The following is a 16,334-nucleotide window of genomic DNA, read 5'->3' as shown; positions in this document are numbered from 1 at the left end:
CCCAGTGACCTTAAAGGACAGAACGGAATTACCCCTGTGGGTTTCCAAGACTGAAACTGCTCATGGGAATTGAAAGCCCATCTTTCTCTCGTGGAGCAGCTGGTGGTTTTGAAGGAAGGACTTTGCTGTTAGCATGTAACCACATCGTCCCTGGGGCTTCTCTTAACAGTGCACTAGATCCTACTAATCACCCAATTCATGTTTCCAGAGGCCAAGATTCATTTCCCCTTTAAGCCCAGGAAAATGAAACTATTCTGATAGCTCCAGCCCTGTGGCCTAAGTGGATTTCCTGTGATGCGTTGAGAAATCCAGGATAAAGCTGAAGATGTACACTATATCTTCAGTCCAGTCCACTTGAAGCCTGGCTTCTCCCAGGATGAGCTCCTCGGTGAGTGGGTTTTTGTTGGGGTGGGTTTTTTAGCTGAGCATCCAGAGTTCCTCTTAACTGATTCATTGGCACCTGGAGGTTACTTCGTGGCTGCTTCATTTGTACAAGCACATTCGGTCTTGCCAGTGAGGCTGTGAGGGAGAACTCCCTTTGTATAAGGACTACTGCAGTTTGTGAAGCCCATTCACACCTACCATTTTCTTCATCGTCTCAAGCAACAGGGATGGATTTCTTCTCGCCTTCATTCCAGGTTGTCAAGGGTTTGAGTCCAAAGCAGGGAAGATGAAGCCCCAAACCCAAATAAGTGCTGTATCCACCCTTTCCCAGGGCCAGTCAGGTGAAAGCCCAGCCAGACACCCACAGAGGGGTGCTGGGAGAAGAGGTTTACACCTCGGGGCAAAGGAGGGGTTGGGGTGGATAGGTGGGGACCTGGACCCTTCCATCTCTCCAGGGCACAGCTTAGGAATTCCAAGGGGCTCTTTGTGGAGACCCAGGCTTTGAGAAGCGCCCCCAGGGTTCCCACATAGGGCCTGGGATCCCAGGGCTTGGTGTCCCACCCACCTACCCACCACCACCACCACCACCACACATGTGCCCCAAACTGTGACCGTGATTCTTTCTTTACTGAAGTAGAAACCCTGTTTCTCTCCAGAGGAGCAGCTGGTGATTTCGAATTGCTGACCTTGCAGTTAGTAACCCAGCGTCTGAACACGATACCACGAAGGCTACTTTAAGGAAGGAAAGTACAGGTTACTTACAGGCAGTCGAGAGGTAACCCTCCAAAAAAATGAAGAAAAAACAAACTCCACTGAGTAGAGCTTTCATAGTATGCAGTCGTCCCACTAGGTGAACATCTAGCAACTCGCTCTGAGTTAGTTCACCTAACGGCATCGACTGGCAAGGTTCTCTCTGGTCACAGTGAATTACTGTGTCACAGTAGTTTTGCTTAAATCTCATTTTTTGTGAAAGTGTTTTTCTCATTTCAAAAAAGGTGAAATGTCGATTGATGGCAAACTTCGTTCTGGACCTCCATCAACTTCCCAAATGGATGAAAATGTCAACAGAATCCGTGCACTTGTGTTCAAAGACTGACAATGGACCACTGAAGAGGTGGGGAAGTTATCTAGACTACCTTGGAGCTCAATTCAGTGAATTTTAACGGAAGATTTGGGAACAAGAAGGGTCACTGCGCAATTGGTGCCTTGGGTTCTGATGGACCAAGGAAAAGAGCTTCAAGTGGAAACATGTCATGCTTTGAAAGAACAGCTCAGACTTTTTCCCCCAAAGTCATTACTGGGGACGAGACATGGTGCTATTCATAAGACCCCGAAAGCAAACATCAATCAAGCCAGTGGAAGATGCCATCGTTAAGTTACCTAATGTTACCCACCAAAAAAAAAGCTCATCAACTGAAATCATAGATCAAGATGATGCTCCCTTGTTTTTTTGATGGGAGGGGGCATAGTGCATTTGGAGTTTGTTCCACCAGGTCAGATATTAAACCAAGCTTTCTATTTAAAGGTTCTAAAAAGATTGTGTAACAATGTGTGACAAAAAGGCCTGATTTGGGCTAAGCTCGCCCCGTGGTCCCGTGGATCTGTGTCTTGCTTCAACAGTGTTTGAACGGAACAGATCCGGGGACTCCCTGCCGCCAACCCTCCGCCACGCAACAGGTTTCTTTCCGGAAGTAACTTGGGGACCATCTTCTCGGCCAGCCCCTCCTCTTGGGACCAGCGGACACTTTTATTTGGCGTATGGTGACCTCCAAACCGACGCATCATGAGCTCTCAGATCCGTCAGAATTATTCTGCCGACGCGGAGGCCGGCGCCCACCGTCTGGTCACCCTGCACCTGCGGGCCTCTGACACCTGCCTCTCTCTGGGCTGCTTTATCGACCGCGACGATGTGGCCGTGGAAGGCGTGGGGCACTTCTTCCGCGAGCTGGCGAAGGAAAAGCGCAGGGGCCAAGCGTCTCTGGAAGCTGCAGAACCAGCGCAGCGGCCGCGCCCTCTTCCAGGATGTGCAGAAGCTGTCTCAAGATGAGTGGGGTCGAACCCTGGACGCCGTGGAAGCTGCCCTAGCCCTGGAGAAAAAACTCAACCAGGCTCTTCTGGACCTGCATGCCATGGGGTACACTCACACCGACCCTCATCTCTGTGACTTTCTGGAGAACCACTTCCTGGACAAGGAGGTGAAACTCCTCAAGAAGATGGGCGGCCACCTGACCCACCTCCGCAGGGTGGCCAGTCCCCAGGCCGGCCTGGGCGAGGATCTCTTCGAGAGACTCACTCTCAAAGAAGACTAGGAACCTGCGGTGCCGAGCCACCTGCCAGGGGCCCTCTGCCTCCCCACTGCTGGCGTTAGCCCCTCTGCCTGAACCAGCCTGGAGCCCCTCCCCTCAGCCGGGGACCAAATGGAAACAATAAAGCTTCCTTTTGCAGCAGTAAAAAAAAAAAAGCCTGATTTGTGGCAGATAGGAGACTGGTTTTGCCACCGCAACAATGCACCTGCTCACGTAGCCTTCTCAGTCCGCCAGTTTTGGGTAAAAAACAGCATGCCTCTTGCCCCACGAACCTGACTCACCTGACTTCACTCCGTGTGACATCTTTTTGTTTCCTTGAATGAAGAGGGACATGAAAGGACATTTCAACATCCTATGACAACAACATCTTAGATTCTAAGGGGAGGCTCAATGGGCAAGCTATGGAATTTACAGCATTACATGGGGCTATATAAGTTAGGGAGAGGTCTCATTAAGCCAAGTGTATTGCTGAGAGAACTTGTCTGCAGTCACCCATGGATTGCAGAGACACATTCAAACAACATGTTTGAAATAAACCCGCACGTGTATAAACTGGAACCAGAATCCACCAAAAAGCTCATTGCCATCAAGTTGACTCTGACTCATAGTGGCTCTATGGAATAGAATAGAACTGCTTCTTTGGGTTTCTAAGCCTGTAAATTATTACAAGACCAGAAAGCCTCCATCTTTCTCCCTCAGAGTGACTGGTGGATCTGAACTGTTGACCTTGCAGTTAAGTAGTAATATTTTGTTACTTACCCCAGTGCAGTAAAGGGTCGCCAAGATGGCACAGAGATTGGTTTTGGTTTAGTACAATATCCCAACTACGTGGACACCTGCCCTCCCCCCAGAAGAATTTATTTCAAAGGACAACACTGAAGCTGCAGCTTGGGAGAGGGACATACCTTATCAGAGCACATGGGAGCAAATGAAGAGGGAGGAAGAGAGTAGAGCACATGCTGGCCCACCTACCCTTGAGGACAATATTTCTGCTCAGAGCAGCCAACCCAGAGAAGATCTTATGGCCAGCCCCACTTTGAGACACGACATCCCTCACTGACCCATAGCCCTACAGGAGACGACACTGGAGACACAGTGTGGGAATTAAACCCGATCTGACCCCACTACACTGAGGCAAAACACTAAGGGTGTGCAACAAAACAGCAAGGGGAGCAGAGCAACAAAGTCCCAGGGAATACTAAAAGTAGACTTTGGGGCCAGGCCTTGGCACCCCATCGGACTCAACTGGAAAATACTCCTAAAGGCCAACAAACAGTCCTTGACCTAACTATAGGTTTTTTTTTTTAATGTCATTGACTTTATGTTGTTGTTTTGTTTTCTTTTGTTGCTTGGTTTTGCTCTGTCTTGTTTTCGTACATATTATTATCTCCGCAGGTCTATCTATAAGATAGCCTGGATGAACAATCTGGAGGAGAAAACAACGGGACCGATGATTCCAGGGGGACATGGGAGAGGGGGAGGTGGGGGGAAAGGAAGTAGTTGTTAACAAACCCATGGACAAAGGAACAACCAGTGATCCAAATCATTGGTGAGGAGGGTGTAGGAGGCCTGGTAGGGTGCGATATAGGATAATGTAACAGAGAGGAATTAGTGAAACCCAAATGAAGGCTGAGCATGATAGTGGGACAAGAGTAAAGTAAAAGGAAATAGAGGAAAGAACTAGGAGGCAAAGGGCATTTATAGAGGTCTAAATATAGATATATACCTATGTAAATATATTTATATATGAGGATAGGGAAATAGATCTATGAGCATATATTTATAGGTTTAGTATTAAGGTAGCAGGTGGACATTGGGCCTCCATTCAAGTACTCTCTCAATGCAAGAATATTTTGTTCTATTAAACTGGCATTCCGTGATGCTCACCTTCCTGACATGATCGCTGAAGACAAAGTAGGTACATAAGCAAATGTGGTGAAGAAAACTGATGGAGTCCAGTTATCAAAGATATAGCATCTAAGGTCTTAAAGACTTGAAGGTAAACAACAGCTATCTAGCTCAGAAGCAACAAAGCCCACATGGAAGAAGCACACCAGCCTGTGTGATCATGAGGTGTTGAAGTGATCCGGTACCAGGCATCAAAGAACAAAAAATCAAATCATCGTGATGAGGGGAAGTATAGATTAGGGACCCAAGACCCATCTGTAGGCCATTGAACATCCCCTTACAGAAGGGTCACAGGGAGTGGACGACCCAATCAGGGCATAGTGTAGCAATGATGAAACATACAACTTTCCTCTAGTTCCTATATGTTTTCTCCCCATGCCACCCCACTATCATGATCCCAATTCTACCTTACAAATCTGTCTAGACCAGAGGATGTACACCAGCACAGATAGGAACTGGAAACACAGGGAATCCAGGACAGATGATCCCTTCATGACCAGTGGTGAGAGTGGTGATACCCAGAGGGTAGAGGGAGGGTGGAATGGAAAGGGGGAATGGATTACAAGGATGTACATATAGCCTCCTCCCTGGGGCATGGACAACAGAAGAGTGGGTGAAGGGAGATGTCGGACAGTGTAAGATACGACAAAATAGTAATAATTTCTAAATTATCGAGGGTTCATTAGGGACGGGGGGGGGAGTGGGGAGGGAGGGGAAAAGATGAGGAACTGATACCAAAGGCTCAAATAGAAAACAAATGTTTTGAGAATGATGTTGGCAACAAATGTACAATTGTGCTTGACAAAATGGATGCATGGATGGATTGTGATAAGAGTTTTACGAGCCCCCAAGAAAATGATTAATTTTTTTAAAGCATTAAATAGGAGTTTTTCTTATTATAGCTTTCAATGTAGGTGGTGAGCATAATGGCCAAAGCTAACGCCACAAGCATCTACAAAAGCACACAGCTATGTAGCGCCGGGGCATCTACTTGGGTAATCTGGCTTAAAGTCAACATAAAATTTACAAACAAGAGGAGTCTCTAAACTGCAAGATGCTAACGAGAGATAAGTACATTGTCATATTAACAAAGGACAGGTCTAGTAAGAAAAAGTAAAGTGAATGCATATATACTGAGAGAGAACTGGTACGGATCACATTTCAATAAGAATATCTAATAAGGGGGAGGGCATAGAGCTGCTGGAAAGTCCATGTTAGAGGACACTTGACCAAAGTAAAATCGCTGATCCAGGGTCTAGTCTCTGATCCTCTGCTTCTCGCCGACAAACTGTACACAGACCCAAGTCTATAACTAAGAGGTTTGCCCTGTAGTTAGTCAAGACAGAAGTACCCAGATCGCTCTCATAGCCCTTTGTGTAAGATCGCCTCAGAGAATGGGTAAGGACTTTCCAGATTTTGAGGTGTTTGACAAAACTACAATTGCTTGTGAGGCTTTCATTTTGTCTCAGGCTCTGTTTCTGTTTCTGAGAAGTTGAAGGGTAAAAGAAGGAGGGGCAACTTGCCCTCAGAAAGGATATGATAGAAAATATACTAACGAGTATGCAGAAACGTGCTTAAACTAAGAACGTTCCCAGGCATGTTCTTCATGGTTTACCAAAAATAGTTCATCAAAGAGCCCCTGGTGTCCTGGGGTCTATGTACTAGGTTGTTAACCACCCAAAAATGGTCAATCAAAAGAACTTACATTAGCTAGCCAAATAAGAATATGCTTTCCTGTTAACTCCTAAGTCTAGCCATCTAGCCTATATCTAGTCTCATGAAACAGGGGACCTTGGATTCATGCCGTCCATGTACTAGAAGTCTAGGATTTCCCGTTGGAATGTTCTTGTGCTTTCAATAAATCCTTTGCTTTATTTTAACAGAGTCAAACAGAGTGTCTTTCTGTAAGATAGAACAGTGAATAGGTTTTTTAACTCGACTTTTAGCATCCCTACATACGAATTCAAAGTATCTTAATGATTGAAGTAAATACTAGAACTGAATATTTGTATAAAAGCCAAGAAACACTTTTAACCCAGTTTCTGTGCAGCCTTTGGTGACTTTGTTGGTATTCTATAGACTGCTGGGACTTTAGACAATGTTCGTTCGAGGTCTACAATATCCTTCATAAACCACACCAGAAGGACTTGATGTGGAAACCCCACTAAGTGAACTGGGCTTTAACCCCAAACCTAAACCTGAAGCTCCCTAGTGTGAGAAGAAGCAGAGGACTGCTCGCCCAAGGGCACAGAACTAGCAGACATTGGACTTTGGTTGAAATCTCTTCCCTTGAGGGTGCCTGTGTTAGGCTGGGTTAACTACAAAACAAGTCCACTGATGCTCATATGTGTAAGAAAGAGCTTTATATCAAGAAGTAATTGTATGTATCAGGAAAACATCCCAGGCCCATCCAACTCAAGCCCATTAGTCCTGACAGTAGTCGCTAAGTCCCTCTTCAGACGCAAGAAGCCACAAACAATGATGCAGAACACAGGAAGATCACAGGCTGGTGGGTGCAAAGTTGTGTGGATCCAATGGCAGTGGCTGCATGACTGGGCTCTGGCAGGCCCCAGAGTGGCTTGCCAGCAGGAAGGTGAAGACAAAGAGGTAGGGAGGTTCTCAGGGCCCTCCTTATGAGAAGGTCATGGCTACAAGAAAGCACCATCAGGCTGTGACCTGAGTGACAGGCTAAACTCCATTTTTATCTACCCTCAAGTTGATGTGAAATTATGTAACCACCACAGGGCCCAATGAATGGTGGCCCAGAACTACCGTATACATACACTTTTAATGCTCTCCTTCATTATGACGTGGATTAACCTGGTAGACATTGCTCTGCTGCTGTGAATGAATATTTATTGCAAGATTTTCCCTGTCAGTAAGCGTCATTGTTTGTGTAAATAGTGTCTAATCATGTAAGAGTTTAATCGGTACAAGTCAGCAATTCATGTATTCATAGCTGGCCTGTACTTGTATAGTTTCCTTTTCTCGATAGTGTTTCCAATTCTATGCCATTAGCTTGGGTCAGGGACACCTTAGTCCTCAAAGTAACATCCTGGCTTTCAACACTTTAAAGAGTTCTTTACTGAAATGGAATGTTAAGATTCCTAATTAAAATAATATTGTTTCATTTCTTCTTACATTTCCCCCCATTTTCTTTTTATGGACTTTTATGCTATGATTTTTATACCTTCAGTATTTTTCTATTTTCATAATTAAAAAAAAACATTTTATGAGGGGCTCGTACAACTCTTATCACAATCTATACACATATCAATTGTGTAAAGCACATTTGCATATTCATTGCCCTCATCACTCTCAAAACATTTGCTCTCCACCTAAGCCGCTGACATCAGCTCCTCATTTTTCCCCTTCCTCCCTCCCTCATGAGCCCTTGATAATTTATCAATTATTATTTTGTCATATCTTGTCCTGTCCAACATCTCCCTTCACCAACTTTTCTGTTGTCCGTCCCCCAGGGAGGAGGTCACATACAGATCCTTGTCATCAGGTCCTCCTTTCCAACTCACCCTCGCTCTACCCTCCTGGTATTGCCACTCACACCACTGGTCCTGAAGGGATCATCCATCCTGGATTCCCTGTGTTTCCAGGTCCTATCTGTACCAGTGTACATCCTCTGGTCTAGCCAGATTTGTAAGGTAGAATTGGGATCATGATATTGGGGGAGGAGGAAGTATTTAGGAACTAGAGGAAAGTTGTATGTTTCATCATTGCTACATCGCACCCTGACTGGCTCGTCTCCTCCCCAAGGCCCTTCTATAAGGGGATGTCCAGTGGCCTACAAATGGGCTTTGGGTCTCCACTCTGCACTCCCCCCTCATTTACTATGATAAAATTTTTTGTTCTGATGAAGCCTGATACTTGATCCTTTCGACACCTCGTGATCACACAGGCTGGTGTGCGTCTTCCATGTGGGCTTTGTTGCTTCTGAGCTAAATGACCGCTTGTTTACCTATTTTCATAATTTAATATACATTTGGCACTGCATAGTGGTGGTGCTGTCTGGTGAGTGTTGGACTGCAAACTGCAAAGTTGGTGGTTCAAACCTACCAATTGCTCCGCGGGGGAAAGATGAGGCTATCTGCTCCCATAAAGATTCACAGCCTTGGAAGCCCTATATAGGGTCCCAGTGAATTTAAATTAGCTCATTGGAAGTTAGATATTGAATAAGGAAGACCAAAGAAGAATTGATGCATTTGGATTATGGTGCTGGAGAAGAATATTGAAAGGTATGGGCTACCAAAAGGACAAACAAATTTGTCTTGGAAGAAGTGTAGCCAGAGTGCTCCTTAGAGGCAAGGATGGCAAAATTTGGTCTTATATACTTTGGACATATTGTCAGGAGAGACGAGTACCTGGAGAAGGACACCAGGCTTGGTAAAATAGAGGGGCAATTAAAAAGAGGAGGGCTTGGGGTGGGGGAGGGAGGGAATAAAGGGGAGTTAATATATCAAAGAATTCAGGAAGAAATAAAATGTGTTGAAACTGATTGTGTTAGCAATTGTACAATATTGCTTGATGTGATTGAACTATGGGTTGGTATGATATCTGTAAGAGCTCCCAATAAAATTATTAAAAATTAAAATATAAAATAAAATTTTAAAAAGAGGAAGGCCATCAATGAGATGGGTTGACACAGTGGCTGCAACAATGGGCTCTGGCATAGGAACAACTGTGAGGCTGGCGCAGGACCGGGCACTATTTTGTTCTGTTGTGCATAAGGGTACTATGAATCGTACTATGATCGCACCTAGCAACAAGTTGCAGCATTTGTGTTACACACTAGAACACAATTCCAGAAGCAATATGAGTTTAACAAACATAAGAAATGTTTAAAGATGAAATAAGTTAATACGGTCTCGTTCCAAGTATATGGAGATTATTCTATCAACAGCAACAAAAAAATCCAAAAATTATGGTCCTATATTGTATTGTAAAAGCTCATTCTTTTGTTAAGTGAGCAAATATTAAAGAGTTTGTTTAACATATTAGGTTGTTTGATATTCACAGAAAAGCAGAAATATTGTCCATCAAATAGTCAAACCACAACACAAAATAAAAAATACAAATAACTAACCAAAAAACAGACTCTCATCAAGTTGGTTCTGTCTCAGAGCAACCCTATAGGACAAAGAAGAAATGCCCTTGTGGGTTTGTGACTCTAACTTTTTTTTTTAATTGTTTTGTTGGGGGCTCGTACAACTCTTATCATAATCCATACATCCATCCATTGTGTCAAGCACTTTTGTACATTTGTTTCCCTCATTATTCTCAAAACATTTGCTTTCTACTTGAGCCCTTGGTATCAGCTCCTCATTTTTTCCCTCACTCCCCCCATGAACCCTTGATAATTTATAATTATTTTTTCATATCTTACACCCTCCGACATCTTCCTTACACTCACTTCTCCACTGTCCGTATCCCAGGGAGGAGGTTCTATGTAGATCCTTATAATCAGTTCCCCCTTTCTCCCTCACCTTCCCTCCACCCTCCCGGTATAGCTGCTGATGGTGTGACACTAACTTTTTATGGGAGTAGAAAGCCTTGCCTCTCTTCTGCTGAGCAGCTGGTGGTTTCCAACTACTAACCTTGCACTTAGCAGCCCAATTTGTAATCACTATGCTACCAGGACTCTTACTAATGACTAAAGCAAGTAAAATGCCCATCACACTTATGCGCTCTCTTCAGAAGGGCCTGAGTTATATAGGAAATTCAAAACATATGTAGTGGACATTGTTTTGGCCTTCCTTCATCTCTTCCCCCTTCTTCTGGTAACAGAAGCCACCTTTTTCTTTGAGGAACTTCATTCCCCACTCCATATGGCTCTGGTGGAACGGTTAATCCTATAGTTCTGGAATGAGGAGTGATGAAGACAGCAATTGTTTTAGAATGGGTATCTGACCCAAGCTGTTTTCAAAGATTGATATGAACACAGAGGGAAAAAGAAATCAAAACCCAACTCTCTGCCATCAGTTGATTCAAACTCATCGTGAGAATATAGGACTCACTGTCATCCAGTTGATTCTGACTCATAGCGACCCTATAGGACAGAGTAGAACTTCCCCTATGGGTTTCTGAGACTATAACTCTACAGGAGTAGACAGCCTTGCCCTTCTCCTAAGGTGGTTTTGAATTGCTGACTTTGAGGTTAGCAGCCCAAACAAGACATGACCCATTACACCACCAGGGTTCCTTGGTAAAGTTCTCCTGTGATCTCAAGGTGAAGGAGGACATAAAGCTAGTGATATGGTAAAGAACCATCTGAGACTGAAAGTCACACAAGAAAAAGAACCAAGATATGGAAATGAGGGAATGTGAGTTCTTATAAAGTAACTTGGACCCCTAGATTTATCCATGCCTGAAGCAAGTCTCAGTTGCTAGAGATACGAAATTTCTCTTTGAGGTTTAAACTGGCTTGTATTTAGTTTCTGTAGCTTGCAATCAAGCAAGAGTCAACTAATATATTTTTTACCTTTTTATTGTAAATTGGATGAAGATTAACAGAACAGATCATCCATATGACAATTAGCCATTTGTGGGGGGAGGCTCACAGCCATCCTCCAAGTTGCCAGACTGCAGCAGGCCCCACTCCCTGCTGCTAAAGATAATGGATGCCTGCAGACATCTATTTGGTTCCAGTAGGTGGGGTTTACACCCTACTGATAATGGTTCCTATGGAGATCTAGGGAATAGATCAAAGTTAAGCCACAATCCTAGGTACCTAGGATCGGCCCATTTTGTCACATGTATAACGCCAATCCCTCCCCTTCCTATTGCGTGTATGTCCCTAGACCACCCCTCACTCATTACTGTATTGCTTATAGGACAGCCCCTTCCAGTGCCCCATGTCCTTATCTGTAATTAGGGGGCTTGCACGTCCCCAGAGAATATAAAAGGGGCCGGGGCTACCATTAAACTCTCTCTCTCCCTCCACGTGGACCATCAAGCGGGGCAGAGGTGAGCATGCTACCATGAAATGTGTCTGACTCCCATTTATTTCAATACTTCTATCTCTCATGCTCTCAGTAACTCTACTATGATCTTTGCTTATTATCGCTGTACAATTGCGCCTACCGGACCCGTAATGATGTGTTAGGGGCCGGCTTCCCTGACAGCAATTCCTACACATTTTGCTTCCTCTCATTCGTTGAAATCCCGTCAATGCAACACCGCTCATCCTATCTCCTTCCTTTGCTTCCTGTTTCTTTCTTAACCCTTCTGAACTGTGTCCTTGGGTAAATGCTGCCCCTTGGATCGCAGATGTTTGATTTTTCTGAAGTGTGTGCGCCTCACTAATGCTATTATCCCCCTTACAGATCTGTCTATTATTTGGCTGAAAATTGAGTAAGGTTAACTGAGGCGCAGAATGAGCCCAGAGTCAGATTGAAGGAAAGTAAATTCAAGGACAGCTTTATTGTAGTGAAAGAGCTCCCAGCGAGGTTCCACTACTTAGCAAGGCAGGAGGGGGGGCGCGGGGGAGTCACGTCCTGTGGTCAGGGTGTAGGGTTTTTAAAAGAAGGTGCCTGGTGGGGGGGGAGACTGTGTGAGGAAGCAGGTGGTGCAAGCCATCCCAAGAACAATTTGTCAAACTCTTGCAGTTCTCTGGGTACCAGAATGCGAGGTTTCACTCCCTGAGTCTGGTTGTTCTGTCTTGGCTCCTTTCGGCCTGGCCAGTGTTCTGCTTTGAAAGAGGGGCTCTTCAATTCGCCTGCCTGACTCCGTCCAGACAGGGCCAAGTTCAATAACTAATATATATACGTATTTTTTAAACTAGTATCATTTTGTGAGAGAATAATTTTAGAACAGTGACACAAAATTGAGAATTGTCAAGTATAATAAGATCTGTAAAACTATTTATGTTTTATGACACAGTAATTTCATTATGGTGAATAAAAAAATGTATAAAGTAAAAAAAATAAAAGGCTATTGAACCAAAGAATTCCTAGCAGGAATTATTAGCGATGAAAACAGCATAATATGGGAAAACACTCCTAAAGGGCAATAAACAGACCTTGAATTATTTACAGGCTTTTCTTTTTTGGGATCATTGTTTTTGTTTTGTTGCTTTGTTTTGCTGTTTCTTTTAGTGCATGTTATTATCTCTGCAGGTCTATCTAGGTAAGATAGACTGAATAAACCAACCAGAGGAGGGGATGGGAATGGGGACATGGGAGAGGGGGAGGTGGGGTGGGGGAGGGGCAAAGAAGTGGTGTTAACAAACCCAGGGAGAAGGGAACAACAAGTGGTCCAAAAGCAGTGGTGAGGAGGGTGTATGAAACCTGGTAGGGTTTGATCAAGGGCAATGTAACAGAGAGAAATTAGTGAAACCCAAATGAAGGCTGAGCATGATAGTGGGACAAGGGGAAAGTAAAAGGAAATAGAGGAAAAAACTAGGAGGCAAAGGGCACTTATAGGGGTCTAAATACAGACATGTACATATGTAAATATATTTATATATGATGATGGGGAAATAGATCTATGTGCATATATTTATAGGTTTAGTATTAAGATAGTAGATGGACGTTGGGCCTCCACTCAAGTACTCTTTCAATGTAAGAATACTTTGTTCTTTTAAATTAGCATTCCATGATGCTCACCTTCCCAACTGCCCGACTATCAAAAGATATAGCATCTGGGGTCTTAAAGGCTTGAAGGTAAGTAGGCGGCCATCTATCTGAGAAGCAACAAAGCTCACGTGGAAGAAGCACACCAACCTGTGTGATCATGAAGTGTCGAAGGGATCAGGTATCAGGCATTAAAGAACAAAAAATCAAATCATTGTGAATGAGGGGAAGTACAGATTGGGAACCCAAGACCCATCTGTAGGCAACTTGACATCCCCTTTCAGAAGGGTTACAGGGAGAAGATGAGCCAGTCAGGGTTCAGTGTAGCAATGATGAAACATACAACTTTCCTCTAGTTCCTATATGCTTTTTCCCCACCCCACCCATCCAACCCCACTATCATGATCTCAATTCTACCTTACAAATCTGGCTAGACCAGAGGATGTACACTGGTACAGATAGGAACTGGAAACAGGGAATCCAGGACAGATGATCCCGTCAGGACCAGTGGTGAGAGTGGCAATACCTAGAGGGCAGAGGGAGGGTGGGGTGGAAAGGGGGAACCAATTACAAGGATCTGCATATAACCTCCTCCCTGGGGGATGGACAACAGAAAAGTGGGTGAAGGGAGACATCAGACAGTGTAAGATATGACAAAAGAATAATAATTTATAAATTATCAAGTGTTCATGAAGGAGAGGGTGGAGAGGAGAGGGGGAAAAAATGAGGAGCTGATACCAAAGCAGATGTTTTGAGAAAGCAGATGTTTTGAGAATGATGAGGACAACAAATGTACAAATGTGCTTGACACAATGGATGGATGGATGGATTGCGATAAGAGTTTCATGAGCCCTCAATAAAATGATGTGACCAAAAAAATAAATAAAATAATATAAAGTAAATTACAAGGGAAATATTAGGCATACTATTTTCCCCCCAGGGGATAGCGCAAACGCAGTCCCCCACTACCACAAATTATGCAGTCGAAATTTCCCCACATTTGGGGAAATCGCAGGGGTCAGCACACCCGGAGTGCAATGGGTGAGCCTCGCCCTGGAAAAACCACCTTCGTGATCATGGTATCTCTCCTGCCAGGCAAGTATTAGGCATATTATTTTACATATAGGGAAGAAAACTTTAAATACACACCTCATAAAATAGACTATTCAAAGCTTATGAAACTTCATTAATCAGCTGGAAAATGCAAATTAAAGCCATTATTACCACTTCAGATCCATAGAAATGCCTTAAATTAAAATGCTAATACTAAGTATTGATAAGGATAGAATTGCCAGATAGACTAGCCAGAGCGCTCATGCACTGCTGCTAGGAGTGTAGATTTATACAATCATGTTGGAAAACAGTTTGGCAATATAAATTCAACTTGATTATAGATATGCCCCACCACTTGTTTATCAGTTTGTCATACTATGGTGGCTTGTCTGTTGCCGTGATGCTGGAAGCTATGTCATTGGTATTTCAAATGCCAGCAGGGTCACCCAAAGGGAACAGGTTTCAATTGGGCTTCCAGACTAAGAACAGACTTCGAAGAAGGAATCAACTGTCCAGTTTGGAGGAATTAGACATTGAACACATTATGCATAACATGGAAACATTTTCAGACACCAAAGGCCTAATGAATAGAAGCATATTCTGTCAGTGATATAAGATGAATCCTTCAGGGCAGAAGGCACTCAACATGACTGAGGAAGAGCTGCCTTCTCCATAATAATGTGAGTAGGGTAAAACTTATGGGAATAAAGCCTTTAGGACATCTATTTGCTGATGGGGCACAACTCAAAATGAAAACAGTGACAAAACTCTACTAATGATTGGAACTAGTATGAATCTAGGAACATTGGAAGCCATCAGAAATGAAATGGAACACATAAAGATCAATATCCTAAGTGAGCTGAGATGGAAAGGTATTGGCCATTTTGAATTTTAAAAATTATATGGCTTACTATGCCAGGAATGATGGGTTCAAGAGGAAAGGTATTGAATTCATTGCCATAAAAAGTATTTCAGCATCTATCATGAAGTGTAATGCTGTCCCCCTACAAGGAAATTCAACCAGTAAAGTAATTCAAAGTTAGTGTTAAAGAAATTGAAGAATTCTACCAACAGCTACAGTCTGAAATTGATCAAAGATGCCATCAAGATGCACTGATAACTAATGGTGATTAGAATGCAAAAGTTGAAAAAAAATTTTAAAAAAAGAATGCAAAAGTTGGAAACAAAGAGGAAGGAACAGTAGTTGCAAAATATGGTCTTGGCGATGGAAATGAAGCTGGAGGTTGCATGTAGACTTTTACAAGACCAACTTGTGTACAGCAAATACCTTTTTCAACAACACAAAAGGTGACTGTGCACACGAACTTCTCCAGATGAAATATACAGAAATCAAATCGACTACATGTGTGGGAAGAGATGATGGAGAAGGTCAGTATCAGCAACTAAAACCAGTCCAGGGACTGATTGTGGAACAGAACATCAATTGCTCTTATGTAAGTTCACAGGAAAAGCTGAAGAAAATTAAAACAAGTGCACAAGAGTCAAAATACAACCTTGAGTCTATCCCATCTGAATTTCAAGAACAGATTTGCTGCACTGAACACTAATGACAGAAGACCTGATGAACTGTGGGAGGCCATCAAGACCATCATTCATGAAGAAAGCCAAAGGGCATTAAAAAGACAGGAAAGAAAGAAAAGATCAGCATGGAGATCAGAAGAGACTCTGAAAATTGCTCTTAATTGTAGAATAGCTAAAACAAGTGGAAGAAATTATGAAGCCAAAGAGCTGAATAGAAACTTTCAAAGGGCAGCCCTAGAAGATAAAGTAAAACATTATAATGAATTAGAGTCAGAAACTGAAAGGGAAGAACACATCCAGCAGACCTTAAACTGAAAGAACTCAAGAAAAAAATCAAGCCTCGAGTTGCAATCTAGTTGAAAGATTCTATAGGCAGGTGGTAGTTACATAATCTGGTGTCAAGTTGGGACTTGAGAGGATATGTGAACGAGTACACCTTGTATGATTCTAGTCATATAACTCCATACACAGCCCAAACAATCCTATTCTGGTAGAAGTAAGGATATGGTTACCTTTGGAGCAGTGGTGTCTGAAACAGGGATGCTTCCAGGGAAAC

At 43.4% G+C, this 16,334-nt stretch overlaps 1 non-coding gene across 1 annotated transcript; it reads right to left on the bottom strand.

Moving 5' to 3' along the window:
* Positions 1–14,120: 14,120 nt before the first annotated feature.
* On the bottom strand, positions 14,121–14,286 carry LOC142435413 (U1 spliceosomal RNA). The gene has a single exon (XR_012781474.1). It is a non-coding gene; the product is annotated as a U1 spliceosomal RNA (small nuclear RNA).
* Between the last annotated feature and the right edge of the window lie 2,048 nt (positions 14,287–16,334).

The sequence above is a fragment of the Tenrec ecaudatus genome, chromosome X (genome assembly GCF_050624435.1).
Source record: "Tenrec ecaudatus isolate mTenEca1 chromosome X, mTenEca1.hap1, whole genome shotgun sequence".
Taxonomy (NCBI): Eukaryota; Metazoa; Chordata; class Mammalia; order Afrosoricida; family Tenrecidae; genus Tenrec; species Tenrec ecaudatus.
This window is presented reverse-complemented; position numbering and strand designations above follow the sequence as displayed.